Genomic DNA, 18,401 nt, shown 5'->3' on the forward strand with positions numbered 1-18,401 from the left:
TATCTGCAGATTGCTAAAACAGTGCATTATGTATTATAGTTTATCCCTTCCACGTCAGACCCAGAGAAGATACTTCAGCAGCCACTGGGTAAAAGGACATCAAAATAAAAGTTGTCCAGGCTCGCAGATGGTTAAGGCACAACAGTTAAGGTGCTGGTTTCTAGTAGGCAGCCATGGAGAATCTCATTCATGTGTTTGTGTTTTAAGACTGTTCAAACATAAGCACTTTCCAGGAGAATTCACTGGAAAATAGTTCGATCTGAAATCTAGCAGTCTTTTCTTCCGCCTTAAGCTGCAGTCATTATGGTCAACTGCAATTTTTCCACAGCAACCCAAACAGGATCTAACTTGGCATCAGTTCGGGATCAGACTGTGATCTTCCTGACTGTATGGACCCGTTCTAGTTGATACCTTTACTCCCTGAGCCACTTCAGGAGTTGCATTTTAGCAGAGAAGAAGAACTCTTGTCAAGTGCTTTCCCAGAAATAGTGGCCACAATTTTGAATTTTCGTTTTTGTACAGTTTGGTATTTGTGAAGCAAATGCAAGCTTATAAAAGCAAAATACAGTAGGTGCTGGAAATCTGAAACAAGCACAGAAAATGCTGGAGAAACTCAGGCTCTGAAGAGAGAAACAGAATTAATTTTTTGAGTCTGATCTGATTCCTCTTCAAAGTGATATCAGAATTGAAACATTTGCAAGTTTATAGTTTTGCTACATGTAAAAAACAAATGCTGTAAAACTTGAGAACTACATTCTAGGTAAGGGAAGTAAAATAGGAAGATGTCAACTGCTCACTATTATAGTAAAGCTGTAAACACACATTCTTAATACATTCATTGACAATTGCACAATAGGACACAATGGAGATTTTACTGCTTAGCAAACTGAATGAACTTTAAGAACTGCTGCCTGTTGACAGTTAAGTGAAAAATAGCCTGGTTGCCAAGGAAATACTTATACATTTGACAAATTTTGAATTGATTTCGTCCAGTTTCCATGGTTACTGAACTATTTTCAGTAGAGATGGCATTTCAGCAGTTACAGGACAGAATTTGCACTGATTGATCAGGAGGAGATGGTCTACTTTGATGGAAAAAAATATTTAGACTCATCAAAGATTTTATTGAACAGCAAGGCATTGGCAGTATGTTTTGTGGCACAGTGATATGAACACCCAACATGTTGGAAACGTACTGAATATATAAAATGTTTTATAGTCAATGGCTCAAGCAGCCGAGATGAAAATTGCAGTTACACGTAGGTCAATGCTGTATAGGATCATCTTTGTGCATACTATAACAGGTATATCTCAGAAGCCTAGCTGCCACTTTGATGCAGCTGCAAAATAATCTTATTGCATGGTGTTTGTGAGCTGAGGGCTGAAATGGGCATTTGCATATCAACTTGCAATGATCCTCGAACAAACAAAAATTTAAATTTGACTGAGTTAAACCTTGAACATCGTAATCATGCTTAATGTCCATCCCATTGTGTTGTAATCAAAATTTAAAGCACTATTAAAATCTGTTAATACCCTTCTTTGCTGCACAATCATTGATTGTTGTTTCTGGGTAATGGATTCTTCATTCCCCAATACATTTTTACCATTGTGTAATGGTCAGGACTAATTGCATTGACTCCTAAATCAACTCATTCTATTCCAAGTTAAAAATCACACAACACCAGGTTATAAGAAAAAAAGTGAGGACTGCAGATGCTGGAGATCAGAGTCGAGAGTGTGGTGCTGAAAAAGCACAGCAGGTCAGACAGCATCCAAGAAGCAGGAGAATAAATGTTTCTCATCAGAGTTCCTGATGAAGGGCTGATGTCCGAAATGTCAATTCTCCTGCTCCTTGGATGCTGCCTGACCTGCTATGCTTTTCCAGCATCACACTCTCAACATCAGGTTATAGTCCACCAGGTTTATTTGGAAGCACTAGCTTTCATAGCGCTGCTCCTTCATCAGGTGCTTGTGAAGCAGGATCATAAGACATAGAATTTATAGCAAAAGATTACAGTGTCATGCAGCTGAAATGATATATTGAACAAGTCTTCCATCTTTTAGAATGGATTTGTTTGTTTCAGTTCTTTAAAATTAACTTCTTTTAAGTCATATTCTCAAGATAGCTTAAGGATTTATAACAAAAAGTGCCATCTTAGCTCAAACAATGTATTAAAGGTGTGAGGTTACAAGTTTGTCTGTATCCCAATCCTAAGTCAGACTGGTTCTATTTCTAAAGTGGAATTTACACAACATTTACATGGATTGACTGCCTGTAGGTTACGTATATTTTGAGCAAAATAGAATGTATATGTAAATATAATTCTGCAAAATAAATTCACTCCATAAACTTGTGTGTGTGTGCGTGCAGGAGAGAGACAGACAAATTGAGTGTGTGCGTGTGTGTGTGAGTGCATGTGAGAGAGTGTGCTTACGTGTGTGTAAGTTTGGTAAAGTATGTGTGCGAGTGTGATGGGACATAAGCCTGTGAGAGAGTGCGTGCATGGGTGTGAGTGGGGATGTGTATGTGTGCGTGTATGAGAAGAGGGTTTGCGTGAGTACATAAGTGTGTGTGTGTGTCTGTGTGTCTTTGTGTTCATGAATGGACACTGCACAACAATCACCAGGCAAAGTGAGCACTTCAAGTGTTCCCTCCCAGTTGGGGAGCACTTCAGCAGTCAGGGACATTTGGCCTCAGATCTTCGGGTGACCATCCTCCAAGGTGGCCTTCAGACAATCAACAATGCAAAGCGGCCGAGTAGAGGCTGATAGCCAAGTTTGGTACCCATGAGGATGGTCTCTACTGGGACCTTGGGGTCATATCACACTACAGGTGACCCCACTGCACTACACACACATACTCACACACTCACGCAGACTCTCTCTCATGGACACACACATATACAACCCACACACTCACACCCACGCATGCACCCTCTCACAGGCTTATACCCCATCACACTCACACACATACTTTATCAAACTTGCACACAGGCAAGCACACTCTGTCTCACATGCACACATTCACTCTGCCTCTCTCTCCTGCATGCAAACACACATATAAATTTATGGGGGGAATTCATAGTTGCAGAATTATATTTGCATATATATTCTATTTTGCTCAAAAAATACATAACCAGCTGAAAGTAATATTATGTAAATTCCACTTAAGAAATAGAACAAGTCTGATTTAAGATTTGGATACAGACAGACTTTAACCTCACACCTTTAATGCATTGTCTGAGCTGAGATGGCACCTTTTGTTCCAAAACTTTAAGCTATCTTGAGAATGTGACTTAAAAGTAGCTCTGGGGTTTACATATTAAAGAACCGAAACTAACAAACCCATTCTAAAAGATGAAAGACTTAATCGAGGTTTGTTCAATGACACTGAAATCTTTTGTGATAAATTCTGTGTCTTATGATCCTGCTTCACAAGCACCTGATGAAAAAGCAGCGCTTTGAAAGCTAGTGCTTCCAAATAAACCTGTTGGACTATAACCTGGTGTTGTGTGATTTTTAGCTTTGTTCACCCCAGTCCAACACTGGCTCCTCCACATCATTCTATTCTAGGGTTTGTGGTACTCATTTACTTCTCCCAGTTATCTGAGTATCTTCAGTTTTGTTTTTAAGAAGGTCAATCTAGGTGCTAACTCAGTGGTACTTCCTGACTTTCTTTGCTTTCTCAGCTATTTTTCCATTTTGTCAGGGCCCTGTGTTGAGAACAGATTTATATCATCAATAAGTATTTTCATGGGAACCTCTCAAATATTTGGGTCACAATCTAAATGCTCACATTTGTATTCCGGTGCCACAGAATAGGATTATTTAGATTAGATTACTTACAGTGTGGAAACAGGCCCTTCGGCCCAACAAGTCCACACCGACCCACCGAAGCGCAACCCACCCAGACCCATTCTCCTACACCTAACACTGCGGGCAATTTAGCGTGGCCAATTCACTGGACTGTGGGAGGAAACCGGAGCACCCAGAGGAAACCCACGCAGACACGGGGAGAATGTGCAAACTCCACACACTCAGTCGCCTGAGGCGGGAATTGAACCCCGGTCTCTGGCGCTGTGAGGCAGCAGTGCTGACTACTGTGCCACCGTGCCACCCATAGGAAGCTGCTAAAATACTAAGCCAGATTTATTTCAGCCCCAGATAATAAGATTTATTGTTGAGTGTGGTGTATTGTTATATTTGAGGAATTAACCTAAAAGACAATCAAAATATGCTGGAGAAAGATCAGCATATCAGGGTGAAACTGAATGTAGTACTGAAGCTAACTTAGCATGGATACATTTTTTATTATCAATAATTTATTGCATGGGTTGACAGCTTGCTAAATTACAGAATCAGAAAACAGAATATGTCCAATCCAGTTCAACAACAGCTAATATTTATAGTGCCATTAACATCATGAAAGTCTTCACAGGATCATTATAAAGCAAAGTTTGATACTGTAGAGATTAGGATCAGGTTGACCTTGTTAGCTATGAAATGTTTGATTGAGGTTGTTAACTTGGGCCAATTAGGAAAGCCTTGGCTAACCAACATAACCAGGAGATTAGAAACTCCCTGTTCGAGAATTGACTTTGAGCTGGTTGCTCACAGCCAGTGTACTGTGCATTAGTAAATAAAATTACAAATCACACAACACCAGGATATAATCCAACAGGTTTAACTGGAAGCACTAGCTTTTGGAGTGCTGCTCCTTCATCAGGTCGTTTGGCCCCACAACCACCTGGTGAAGGAGCAGCGCTCTGAAAGCTAGTGCTTCCAATTAAACCTGTTGGACTATAACCTGGTGTTGTGTGATTTGTAACTTTGTACACCCCAGTCCAACACCGGCATCTCCAAATCATTAGTAAACAAAGGGTGCCTTGGTGATGGGACCCAGCCTCTGTGCAGATGTTTCAGACACCAAGCCACAAAGAGTTGTTAGGTCAGATGACCAAAAGCTTGGAAAAGCATTAGGCTTTACTAAAAATATCTTTAAGGAGGAACATGAGGAATACTCTCTCAGGGGGATGCATCTATAGAACACTCCATTCAAACATTTGCTCATAGGGAAATTTGCATGTAGCACAGAAACATAGAAAGTAGGAACAGGAGTAAGACATTTGGCTATTTAAGCTTGCTCCACTCTGCCATTTAATATCATCCTGGCTGATCAGCTGAAATATGTAAACTTCAGAACTTTTAACAACTGTTCATTGATTGAAAGAAGCAAGAATAACTTTGTCTGAAATGACCTACTAAAAAATACGCACAAACTTACACAGGAATTAAAAGCAATTAGCCTTGCCTGGGAAAAGATGGAGTCAAAATTACATAAACAAATAACAGTTTTAACTTCTGCTTGACAATTGGCTGCTTTGTGAGACAAGGATAACTGGTTGTCCTGGAGAAGAATTTAAGGAGTTAATCGCAGGAAAGGTGTGTCTTCAAACATACAATCAATGCCAAATGTAACAAGGAACAAGGAAGCTACTTCTGATAAAAATGCAAGCTGCAGCCTGTAAAATTGTGGATGAAAGAAGCTAAAAGATAATCAATAATGTCATCCACTAGACCTGAAGGATGAAAAAAAACTGTGTAAGAATCCAACACTTGAACTCTTCGGCAGCAGATCTTGGATGAACAACACTATGGAGCAGAAAGTGAGGACTGCAGATGCTAGAGGTCAGAGTTGAGAGTATGGTGCTGGAAAAGCATAGCAGGTCAGGCAGCATTAAAGGAGCAGGAGAATCAACATTTTGGGCATAAGCTCTTCATCAGGAAGGGCTTCATCATTCCTGATGAAGGGCTGAAGGACTTATGCCCAAAACAGTGAACAACAGTGCACAAGGATCAAACCTGTACATCAGAGGCAGACAGTGTTGGTTGGAATCATAGCTAAATTCCACCATTAATTTGTTAAAAGCCATGGTGAATTATGAGGCTTAACTTGATTTCTTGAGGGGTCTTATTTTGGTTGCTACATGCAATAAAGTTTTTAATAATTAATAATTAATTCATTACTTGACTGTCTGTGAGGTTGCTTAATAACTACATAAATTAAAGGCAGTTTGTGGTAATTTACCCACAACACAACCAACTCAGTACCCTGTTCCCACTTTGGTCCCGTTAGCCGTATGAATTGTAACTATTTCCATTTTGAAAAAATGTTTTGGCTTCTCTAATGGAAAATTCCATTGGCTTAACACTCCTCACCCATAGATGGCAGTCAGCAAAGGGTAGGTGCCTACACTCCATGATCATTCTCAACTACAGTGCTCTGCAAGGCTGCATACTTAGGACCTTACTATATTCCTTATACATTCATGACTGTGTGACCAAATTCTGCTCTAGTTCCACTTACACATTTGCTGATGACACCACAGTAGTGGGTCGGCTCTTAAGCAATGATGAGACAGAGTACAGGAAACAGACAGAGAGCTTATTAGTGTGGCATAAAGACAACAATCTCTCCCTCAATGTCGGCAAAATGAAGGAGCTGGTCATCAACTTCAGGAAGCAGAGTGGAGGACATGCCCCTGTCTGTATCAATGGTGCTGAGATGGAGATGGTCAAGGCCTTCAGGTTCCTAGGAGTAAATATCATCAAAAGTCTGTCCTGGTCCATCCACTCAATGCTACAGTCAAGAAAGCACACCCAGCCTCTACTTCCTCAAAAGGCTCAGGAAATTTGGCATGATCACAATGACTCTCACCAATTTTTATACATACATCACTGAAAGCATCCATTTAGATGCTCTGACCACAGGAAATTACAGAGAGTTGTGAACGCAGCTCAGTCCATCATGCAAACCAACCTTTCTTCCATTGATTTTGTCTATACTTCCTGTTGCTTCGGGAAAGCAGCCAACATCGTCAAAGAGCCCTCCCAACCCAGTTATACTCTTTTCCACCCTCTTCCACTGGGCAGAAGATACAAAAGTTTGAAAAAATGTAGCAACAGTTCCACGAACAGCTTCTTCCCCACTGTTATCAGACTTTTGAATTGACTTCTCATATATTAGAGTTGATCTTTCTCTGCACCATCTCCATAGTTGTAATACTATATTCTGCATTCTGTTCTATTACCCTGATGTACTTATGTAAAGTATGATTTGTTTGGATAGCATACAATTTTCACTATATCTCAGGACTTGTGACAATAACAATTCAAATCAAATCCCTGGGTGAAGACATTTCTCTTCAACTTTGCAGTCAATTTTGCTTGTTCCATATAGGAAACATTTAAATAGCACTTGCTACTTTGCCCTGTGGAGAAAATATTGACTGTGGGCTTGAATACCTGTTCAACACCTTTTCCAATTTATGATTCAAGTGACCTTAAAAATTACATGTTCTGTGTAAGAATTAGGATTGAGTGTGTGTTGCTGGAAAAGCACAGCAGGTCAGGCAGCATCCGAGGTTTTAAGGTCCTAAGTATGCAGCCTTGCAGAGCACTACAGTTGAGAATTATCATGAAGTGTTGTCATCTACCTTTGCTGACTGCTGTCTATGGGTGAGGAGTGTTAAGACAATGGAATTTTCCATTAGAGAAAGCTGTTGAAGCCAAAACATTTTTTCAAAATGGAAATAGTTATAATTGATAGGGCTAAAGGGACCAAATGGTATGGCGTGAAAGTGGGAACAGGGTACTGTGTTGTGGGTAAATCACCACAAGCTACCTTTAATTTAATCAGAGAATGCTGCCTGACCTGCTGTGCTTTTCCAGCACCAGACTCTCGACTCTGATCTCCAGTACCTGCAGACCGCACTTTCTCCTAGTAAGAATTAGGATGACAAATCATTATGTGACCGCTTGCTGTGCACACAGACTGATCATGAACATTTGCGAATATTGTTTAGTTTCACTCTTCGAGACTTACACCTACTTTTTATAAAGATTTAACTCACTTAGGTTTTTCTCTTCTTTTACTGTGTTCTTTTCCTTTCCACCACTCCTGTTTCTTAGATTACTTTTGTAATCATTTCTCTTATCTCCGAGTTAGGATCTCAAACCAAAAGGGGATAGTGGTCAGAGTGGAACTGGTCTTGGGGGAGCATGACAAGCAGAATTATAACAAAAATGGAATTTCAGAAATAGAAACCCCAACAGAGAAGGTATGAAGCAGAACCAGGAAGAAAACCTATGTCACAGAGAAACTATGTTATATTTAGATTTGTAGTTTATAGTGGAAGTAGTCTGTTTTATATTTCACAAACATACCAATGCAAAATATTTTTAATTGGCTCATGCAAGCTGTGATGTACATCCTTAGTTTAATATATCCCAATGTGTGATTAATGATTTAAAAATCTGATATGTATTCAATGTACTCCCTTTGAGAGGGGAAAGATAGAATCAGAGGTAATTGTCTTTAGGTGATTAAAGACAACTGAAGAAGCATGAGAGGGGAACTGGGTAGAATTGACTGGGAGAGCAGCCTAGCAGGAAAGACAGGGGAACAGCAATGGCAAGAATTTCTGGGAGTAATTCAGCAGAGATTTATCTTGAGAAAAAAGAAACATGGTACAGGGAAGATGAGGCAACCATGGCTGACTAGGAAAGTCAGGGATAGCATAACAGCAAAAGAGAAAGGATGTAATGTGGCGAAAGGCAGTGGGAAACCAGATGTTTGGGAAGCTTATGAAGACCAACAGAGGGCAACAAAAAAAAAGAAATAAGGAGGGAGAAGATTAAATGATATGCTAGACCACGTTCATATTAGAAAGGAGGATATGCTTAAAATTTTGAAAACCATAAGGATATATACACGCCCGGGCCAGATGAGATATACCCTCGGTTCCTGCAGAAAGCGAGATTGCTGCAGCTCTGGCGATGATCTTTGTGTCCTCCCTGTCCACTGGAGTAGTGCCAGATGATTAAAGGGTGCCAAATGTTATTCCCTTCTTCAAGAAAGGGAATAGGGATAATCCTGGGAATTACAGATCTGTCAGTCTTACGTCAGTGGTGGGCAAATTATTGGAGTGGATTCTGAGAGACAGGATTTATGCCTACTTGGAAAACCATAGTTTGATTAGAGATAGTCAGCATGGTTTTGTGAGGGGAATGTCATGCCTCACAAACCTTACTGAATTCTTTAAGGATGTGACAAAACACATTGATGAAGGTTGGGCAGTGGATGTGGTGTACATAGATGTTAGCAAGGCATTTGATAAGGTGTCCCATGCTAGGCTCAGAAAGTAAGGAGGCATGGAATACAGGGAAACGTGTCTGTCTGGATACAGAATTGGCTGGCCCACAGAAGACAGAGTGTGGTGGTAGATGGTAAGTATTCAGCCTGGAACTCAGTGACTAGTGGTGTTCCACTGGAATCGGTTCTGGGACCTCTGTTCTTTGTAATTTTTAAAAATGACTTGGATGAAGAAGTGGAAGGATGGGTTAGTAAGTTTGCCGATAATACAAAGGTTGGTGGAGTTGTGAATAGTGTGGGAGACTGTTATAGATTGCACTGAGACATTGAAATGATGCAGAACTGGGCTGATAAATGGCAGATGGAGTTCAACCTGGAAAAGTGTGAAGTCCTTCACTTTGGAAGGTCAAATTTGAATGAAGAATACAGGGTTAAAGGCAGGATTCTTGGCAGTGTGGAGGAACAGAGGGATCTTGGGGTCCATGTCTGTAGAAACCTTAAAGTAGACACACAGGTTAATAGCTGAAAATGTGTTGCTGGAAAAGTGCAGCAGGTCAGGCAGCATCCAAGGAGCAGGAGAATCAACGTTTCGGGCATGAGACCTTCTTCAGGATTCCTGAAGAAGGACTTACGCCCGAAACGTTGATTCTCCTGCTCCTTGGATGCTGCCTGACCTGCTGCGCTTTTCCAGCAACACATTTTCAGCTCTGATCTCCAATATCTGCAGTCCTCACTTTCTCTACACAGGTTAATAGAGTTGTTAAGAAGATGTATGGTATGTTAGCTTTCATTAGTGGGGGATTGAGTTTACGAGCTGCAAGGTTACGCTGCAGCTGTATAGAGTCCAGGTTAGACCACACTTGGAACATTGTGTTCAGTTCTGGTCGCCTCATTATAAAAAGGATGTCGAAGTTTTAAAGAGTGTGTAGGGGAGATTTCCCAGGATGCTGCCTGGACTGGAGGGAATGTCTTACAAAGAAAGATTGAGGGATTTAGGGCTTTTCTCATTGGAGCAAAGAAGGATGAGAGGTGACAATATAGAGGTATACAAGATGTTGAGAGGCATAGATAGAGTGGACAGCCAGACACTTTTTCCCAGGGTGGAAATGTCCATCACAAGGGGGCATAATTCTAAGGCAATTGGAGGAAGATTTAGGGCAGATGTCAGAGGTAGATTCTTTACTCAGAGAATGGTAGCTTCATGGAATGCACTGCCAGCAATGGCAGTAGTCAGATACATTAGGGATATTAAAGCGACTCTTAGATAGGCACATAGAAGTTAGTACAATGAAGTGTATGTAGGTTAGTCTGATCTTAGAGTAAGCTAGAATGCTGGCACAACATCGAGGGCTGAAGGACCTGCACTGTGCTGTACTGTTCTAAGTTCTAAATATGAGAGTAAGCGAGCCAATACTATAAAGGAAGACTGTAAGAATTTCTTTAGATATATAAAGGGCAAAAGAGATGCAAAAGTGGACATTGGGCAGCTGGAAAATGATGCTGGAGAGATGGTAGTGGAGAGCAAGGAAATGGCTGAGGAACTGAGTAAATTACTTCGTGTCAATGTTCACGGTGGAAGATACGAGAAGTCTCGAAAAAATTCAAGAGAGTGAAGGGGCAGAGTTGAATATTGTGGCCATCACCAAGAAGGTGCATGGAAAACTGAACGGCCTGAAGATGGATAAATCACCTGGACCAGATGGACTACACCCCAGAGTTCTAAGGGAGATAGCTGAAGAGATAGTGGAGTCGTTAGTGGTAATCTTTCAGGAATCACTAGAATCAGGGAGGGTCCCAGAGGACTGGAAAATCACTAATGTGACATCCCTGTTTAAAAAGGGAATAAAGCAAAAACAGAAAATTATCGACTGATTAGCCTTAGCTCAGTCGTGGTTAAGATCCTGGATCTTATGAAGGATGCGATTTCTGAATACTTAGAAATGTATAGTAAATTAAGGCAAAGTCAGCATGGTTTCGTCAACGGGAGGTCATGCCTGACAAATCTTCTTTAATTCTTTGAGGAAGTAATGTGCAGGTTAGACCAAGCAGAACCAATGGATGTTATCTATCTGGAATTCAAGAAGGCCTTTGACAAGATGCTGCACTGGAGGTGGAGTATGATAAGGGCCCATGGTGTCAGAGGCAAGGTGCTAGCATGGGTAGAAGTTTGGCTGTCTGGCAGAAAGCAGAGAGTGGGGAATAAAAAGCTGTTTCTCAGGATGGCAGCTGGTGATGAGTGAATGTTCTGCAAGGCTCAATGTTGGGACCATAACCTTTCACTTTATACATTAACAATCTTGATGAAGGAACTGAGAGAATTCTGGATAACTTTGTAGACAATACAAAGAAAGGTAGAGGACTGGTACCATTGAGGAGGCAGGGAGGCTGCAGAAGGATTTGGACAGATTAGGAGATTGGGCAAAGTAGTGGAAGATGGAGTACAACGTGGGAAAGTGTGAGCTCATGCACTTTGGTAAGAAGAATAGAGGAATGGAGTATTCTCTAAATGGGGAGAATATTCAGAAGTTCAAAGTGCAAAGAGACTTGGGAGTTCACACCCAGGATTTTCTCAACGTACTGGATTAGTGGTGCTGGAAAAGCACAGCAGTTCAGGCAGCATCCAAGGAGCAGTAAAATCGATGTTTCAGGCAAAAGCCCTTCATCAGGAGTACAGCAGAGAGCCTGAAGGGTGGAGAGATAAATGAGGAGGGTGGGGGTGGGGAGAAAGTAGCATAGAGTACAATAGGTGGGTGGGGGAGGGGATGAAGGTGATAGGTCAGGGAGGAGGGTGGGGGAAGGTAGCAAAGAGTACAATGGGTGGATGGGGTTGGATGAAAGTGCTAGGTCAGAGAGGAAGGTGGAGTGGCTAGGTGGAAAAGAAGATAGGCAGGTAGGACAGGTCATGGGGATGGCGCTGAGCTGGAAGTTTGGAACTGGGGTGAGGTGGGGGAAGGGGAAATGAGGAAACTGTTGAAGTCCACATTGATGCCCTGGGGTTGAAGTGTTCCGAGGTGGAAGATGAGGCGTTCTTCCTTCAGGTGTCGGATGGTGAGGGAGCAGCGGAGAAGGAGGCCCAGGACCTCCATGACCTCGGCAGAGTGGGAGGGGGAGTTGAAATGTTGGACCACAGGGCGGTGTGGTTGATTGGTGCGGGTGTCCCAGAGATATTCCCTAAAGCGCTCTGCTAGGAGGCGCCCAGTCTCCCCAATGTAGAGGAGACCGCATCGGGACCAACGGATACAATAAATGATATTGGTGGATGTGCAGGTAAAACTTTGATGGATGTGGAAGGCTCCTTTAGGACCTTGGATGGAGGTGAGGGAGGAGGTGTGGGCGCAGGGTTTGCAATTCCTGCAGTAGCAGGGGAAGGTGCCAGGATGGGAGGGTGGGTTGTAGGGGGGCGTGGACCTGACCAGGTAGTCACGGAGGGAACGGTCTTTGCGGAAGGCGGAAAGGGTGGGGAGGGAAATATATCCGTGGTAGTGGGGTCCGTTTGGAGGTGGTGGAAATGTCAGCAGATGATTTGGCTTATGCGATGGTTAGTAGGGTGGAAGGTGAGCACCAGGGGCGTTCTGTCCTTGTTATGGTTGGAGGGGTGGAGTCTGAGGGCAGAGGTGTGGGATGTGGATGAGATGCGTTGGAGGGCATCTTTAACCACGTGGGAAGGGAAATTGCGGTCTCTAAAGAAGGAGGCCATCTGGTGTGTTCTGTGGTGGTTTTTACCTATTTTCTCAAGGTAAACTTGTAGGCTGAGTCAGTAGTTAGAAAGGCAAATGCAATGGTGGCTTTTATTTTGAGAGGACTTGAATATAAAAGCAGGGGTGTACTTCTCTGGTCAGACCATATTTGGAATATTGTGTGTGTAGTTTTGGGTCCATATCTCAGGAAGGATGTACTGGCCCTGGAGTGTGTTCAGAGGAGGTTCACAGAAATGGTCCCAGGAATAAAAAGCTTAACATATGAGGAATGTTTGAGGACTCTGGGTCTATACTCGATGGAGATTAGAAGGATGAGAGAGTATTTAGTTGAAACATACAGAATACTGAGTGGTCTGGAAACAGTAGACGTTGGGAAGATGTTTCCATTGGTAGGAGAGATGAGGACCTGAAAGCATAGTCTTTGAGTAAAGGGAAGGCCTTTTAGAATAGAGATAAGGATAAACCTCCTCAGCCAGAGAGTGGTGAATTGATGGAATTCACTACCACAGAAGGCTGTGGTGGCCAAGTCATTAAGTATATTTAGACTGAGATAGATAAGGTTCTTGAGTAGCAAGGGGATCAAGAGTTACGGGGAGAAAGTGGGAGGATGTGGTTGAGAAACTTATCAGCTACGATTGAATGGCAGAGCTGAATGGTCTCATTTCTGCTCCTATGTCTTATTAAAGTAATTTAAATTTCTTGCTGAGTAATGTTAAATGTAACATTTTGGGATATGAGGCATTATATGGAAAGACTGGAGATGACTGCACACTTGGTTGTGGGGAATTGAAACATTTTCGGGAATATCATTTTAATAACCTGCGATTAAGACACAATGAGTTATTTCTGTGAAAAGCAATTGTTTTCCATGTCACGTTATATCGAAAGTAATTTCTACATTTGTTTTTGGTAGTCTTTTTTGATTAGATTAGATTACTTACAGTGTGGAAACAGGCCCTTCAGCCCAACAAGTCCACACCGACCCACCAAAGCGCAACCCACCCTACATTTACCCCTTCACCTAACCCTATGGGCAATTCAGCATGGCCAATTCACCTAACCTGCACATTTTTGGACTGTGGGAGGAAACCGGAGCACCTGGAGGAAACATGGGGAGAATGTGCAAACTCCATACACTCAGTCACCTGAGGCGGGAATTGAATCTGGGTCTCTGGCACTGTGAGGCAGCAGTGCTAACCACTGTGCCACTGTACCGCCCAGAATATTATATCTACAAAACGGGATTTATACTGGAAGTAGAACTGGATCATACTAGAATGATTGAAGGGAATCACTGGCTGAATCAGCGACTAGTTTTCAATGTCTATTACGTAAACTTCTTTTATGGGGTGGAACTTATGACCTTATCTGTGTTTGTTTTTCAATAAGGTAGACTTGGATATTTTGAATGTCTGTTTTGTTACCAGTATTTTATGCAATAGGGAGTAGAATTCCCGTTGGTGTAGGTTAATCAGCAAAAGTGAGGAATTTCATAGTTCCTATTAATGTAATTGCTCTTGAACAAATAACAACAATGTCTGTTAACATGACAACACTATCCACAGTGCTGATAATGTATTAAATCAAGCTGGATTCTAATAATGGAATTAGTCTGTTTGCTATGTGAAGAGGAAGGTTACTGCATGACAGTATTAGAAATTTAATCAGACTGCAGTTCCCTTTTTGCTTAGAAAAGGGGATCTGATCTTACTTGCAAATATAAAACAAATTTTCTCGCAAGTGAGTTACTTCAAGAAGTTAGTGATGGAAATAAACATTAAACTTCTTCATTTTCTCCTTTTCTCTCCTGAAGCTATGTTGGGCATGGTTTTAAGCTAAACATCTGTCCACTGGAATATCGACAGAGTGAATCTTTTTATATTAGCCTGATCACAGAGGGCAGAAGTTTAACAGGCAAACTGGGGAAATAGGGCTGTCTGCGTAATACGGGTGCAATTTAGATCCACTAAAAAGGCCAGAGTGATAGAAAACCAAGTTGACTTTCAGAAACATTAGGTGGCACATTGGAAAACCTGCAGAACTGTCAGTTCTGCAATTTAAATATGAATTTTGATCTTAATCTTGGATTCTGGTTTAAAATATCAGTGCTTGGGTTTTCCAAGCTGTATGAAAACCACCAGTGTCAACAAGATGCAAACAGTATTGTTGAGTGAAACTGACATGCCTGAAATCACACAGCTGCCTTCCTGCTTATGTGAATGCTTGTGCTTACAAGAACCTGTTCCGAGAGTGTGCCTTCACTGCAGATGATTTATTTCTGCCACCTTTGGCTTTACTCACCTTGTCCTACATTTCCATGCTCTCAGCCTTCATGGAGCTGAGCAACATGAGAGCAAATGATGTTGCTCTAGTTTCGAGTTCTGCTTACGGACAAGAGTAGCAGAAGCAACCCCAATAGCAGCACTTGCCTTCTCCTCAGCCAAATGCTTCTCCATGTAACAGAGCACCAGTCTGAGGGAGACAATCCTGCCAGCGCTGAATCTACAGCAGATCAATTCCCTCGACTTTACTGAGCAACAGTACGTCAGGAGTATCAGATTTGAATGGCAAGGTTCATTGCTGACATCTTCTGGAACAGGATCGCCTTCCCAGTGGAACAAATGGGTACACAGTGCCTGGGGCCAGAAAGGCAGAGCCCAAGCTCCTTTACCTGAAGCTTCTCTTTGGGATCTGCTGGTGACATCTGCAGGATTTCACAATCCACTACCCATAGTTCACCTCTCCACTCACTGATGCCAGATTTGCCAGAACCATGAGGCCAGCCAGAAACAGGGAGCTCTCACCACTGCAGCACCACCTGGTTGAAGAGGGTATTGAGTGCATGCACATATAGCCACCCTGAGATCAACAAGAGGATGGGTCAATCAGGAGGATATACTCAACATGACACAGGAGGATTCCCCTGAAAATATAGTACCTGTTCCCCCTAACACCCCATCCCTGCCTTCCTAACTGTCTATATTTAAAATCCACCACACCCATCCAACCCTTCCCTCATGTGGATAAACAATCCACCCAATATCCCTGGCTTACTTCACTCCATCAGGCCTTCTTAATGGGACTAACTGCAGTGCTGGTAGTGCCCACTACTGAGTTCTGGTGTTGCCAGGTCTGTTGGATCTGCCTGTCAACTATACTGGCTGGCACTTTCTCCCTAATGAGAGGGACAGGTCGAACCCTCCTGGATTCAGCACCCGCCTCCAGGACTTCAGCCAACTGCAACATTCACGATTGTGGACCTCTCTCCCTTCTAGTCTAACAGACTGACTTTCCTTCGAGGTGACAAGTAGTCAGCTCCCAACCTCCAAATTTTCTTTCCTCAGTTCTGATTGTAACATTAAATTAGTTTGTCAACACTCCTTGCTCCTAGATGCAGTGTCCTGTGTATGAAGCCAACAGTACTGTTTACAGGTATTTGTCTTTTCTCACCCTTGAAAGAACCATGTCTTGCTACCTGCAAATCTCTCCCCCTTCCACTTGGCTAAAAGTCCTATAGGTGTAACTCTATCCTTTGTTCTTTATTGGCCCATATCTAATACTTCACCTTCATTTGTTTCAAATCATATTTACCACTTATTCCCAAATCTCCTAAGTTATCCAATTCTTTTCACAGATTCTCAAGTCCAATCTGACCATCAGCTGGCTCCCTTTTAATAGTAGTATGACTGCCGCATGCTTTTGTTTGTGTGGAAAATAACTCAAAATGTGATTGAGAGTTACAATGAGTATAATACTCTTGATTTTTTTTAAAAGATCGTCAACTAATATTGTTCATATGATGAGTGACTTATAGAGTTTTAGAGATGTACAGTACAGAAACAGACCCTTCAGTCCACTTCACCCATGCCGACCAGACATACTAAATTAATGTAGTCCCATTTGCCAGCATTCGGCCCATATCCCTCTATACCCCTCCAATTCATGTACACATCCAGGGGCATTTTTACATATTGTGATCATACCAGCCTCCTCTACTTCCTTTGGCAGCTCATTCCGTACATGCTTCCAGATGCCTTTAAAAATGTTGTAACTGTCACTGTCTTTGTCTTCTTTCCTCCTTTTTAAAGTGACGTTGCTTTGATCTTTTCTCCCCCAAAGTTCCAAGATAATGCTACAGTTTATAATAGAGTAATTACTGCTCCTAGAATTTGAGCAAATCAGTTCCAACATTGAAAATACCTCACAAAAAAAAGGGAGCCACTCTTACAGCCACAATATTTTCCCTATCCTCCACTTTGGACCTTGGCAGGATTTGCATTAACAACTGGAAAGTAGTTGTTGCCAATTGTTCAAAACAGATCACAAAGAACTTCATTGCACATTATAATGGAGCTTTCACCGGGACTAAAAATATAATTGATTATAAACAAAAATCCAATGTTTTAATGTTTGTATTATTTACCATTTGCAATTAATGAATAACCTGCCCTTCCAACACAGACATTACAGGCATCTCAGATAATGAATGACTTGCTCCCAGACTTCTTAAAATTTAAAATCTGATTGGATTTTAGAAGCTCAAAGATACTTCTTAAACCTTAAATATTTTATGGTCGTTTTCTTGCAAAACTGAATTGTGAATTTTTTCATATTGAGTCGATTAATAAAATTTATGAAATTGATGTTGTAGTCTGAAGAAAGTATGGTAATTGGTCATTAGGCAATTTAAACAAATGTGTATGCAAAACTTAAGTGGAAGGCAAATTTTGATAAATGAGAATTAAATTCATGATCAGTCCTTTATGTATGGTGACAAACACCCATTATATTATATTATCCATTTCTTGATAAATTTAACAAACCCAAGGCTCAAGGGCAATGAGAATGAAACAAAAAGAGTTACAAATCCAAATATAGTTGCAATAAGCAGTCAAAACAATGGAAAATCGTTACAATCTGACAAGGCTGAAAAACCCAGAAGATTGTCAGGTCAGGAATACAACATGATTCCACCCACTTCCAAACTTGAACCAGCAGGCTTGCAGATGTGAAAAATCCTTGTGGGAACGCTGTTTAAGTAACATATTAAAATCCAAAATTTAATGTGAGACTAAATACAGATTACTAGTTTTGACAGCCAACCTGAGTTTATTGAGCTGCATGGAACTCACCAGGTTAAAGAAAACAAGAAGAAGTGTGTCATCAATGAAACGAACAGGTTAGAAAGCCTTCAAGGGGTGAAACTGGATAATTGCAGCCTTTCAGATTAGGTGGAAGGTTAGTACTCACTGCATGTCTTTCTTTCAATTGGAGAACCTTTGTGGCAATCAAAAGCTGGAACCCCAGTGAACTTTCCTTTTCTCAGCTTAGCATAAAATGGTTATTTGTAATGATCTAACTGCTATTCATGTGAACACCAAATACCTGTTCAATAAAAAAGGAACCTTCCTGTTCTGTAAAACTGCATGATAGAACTAGACATTAAGCTATTGGAACAACTTAAACATTTATCTTTTTTATTCTTAAGTTGCTCCAATTCAGTTGACATGAAAACAGTTTTCCAAGGTGGGATACATTCCCTTCTT

General features: G+C 41.5%; 1 protein-coding gene across 1 annotated transcript in view; it reads right to left on the reverse strand.

Moving 5' to 3' along the window:
* LOC140466867 (mitogen-activated protein kinase 12-like) overlaps nucleotides 1-18,401 on the reverse strand; it is a 68,022-nt gene that overhangs the window by 37,856 nt on the left and 11,765 nt on the right. The gene's annotated exons all lie outside the window — the stretch shown is intronic.

The sequence above is a fragment of the Chiloscyllium punctatum genome, chromosome 44, assembly GCF_047496795.1.
Source record: "Chiloscyllium punctatum isolate Juve2018m chromosome 44, sChiPun1.3, whole genome shotgun sequence".
Lineage (NCBI taxonomy): Eukaryota > Metazoa > Chordata > Chondrichthyes > Orectolobiformes > Hemiscylliidae > Chiloscyllium > Chiloscyllium punctatum.